Genomic DNA, 274 nt, shown 5'->3' on the forward strand with positions numbered 1-274 from the left:
AAGCCTTTAAAAGAACAATAGTAAACCCGAGCCAGCAGCACGTTCCTTCGCTCCAAATGGTTCGCGGGTGGTGCGCAGAACCGGCGCCAACGCTGGGGCCCCGGGCAGGAGCCGCGAAAAGGCGCGCTGTTTCTTTAAAAGGCCGCGCATCTCCGGGCCGGCCTTCCTCCCCGGGGCTCCAGCTGTGATTGACGCCGGGCGGCGAGAGGAGGCGCCTGGCGCTAACAAAAGTCCGGCCCGCTGGCGAGCAGCGCCGGGCCGCAAGTCTCCGCTC

This window comes from Marmota marmota, unplaced genomic scaffold (assembly GCF_001458135.2).
Source record: "Marmota marmota marmota unplaced genomic scaffold, marMar, whole genome shotgun sequence".
NCBI lineage: Eukaryota > Metazoa > Chordata > Mammalia > Rodentia > Sciuridae > Marmota > Marmota marmota.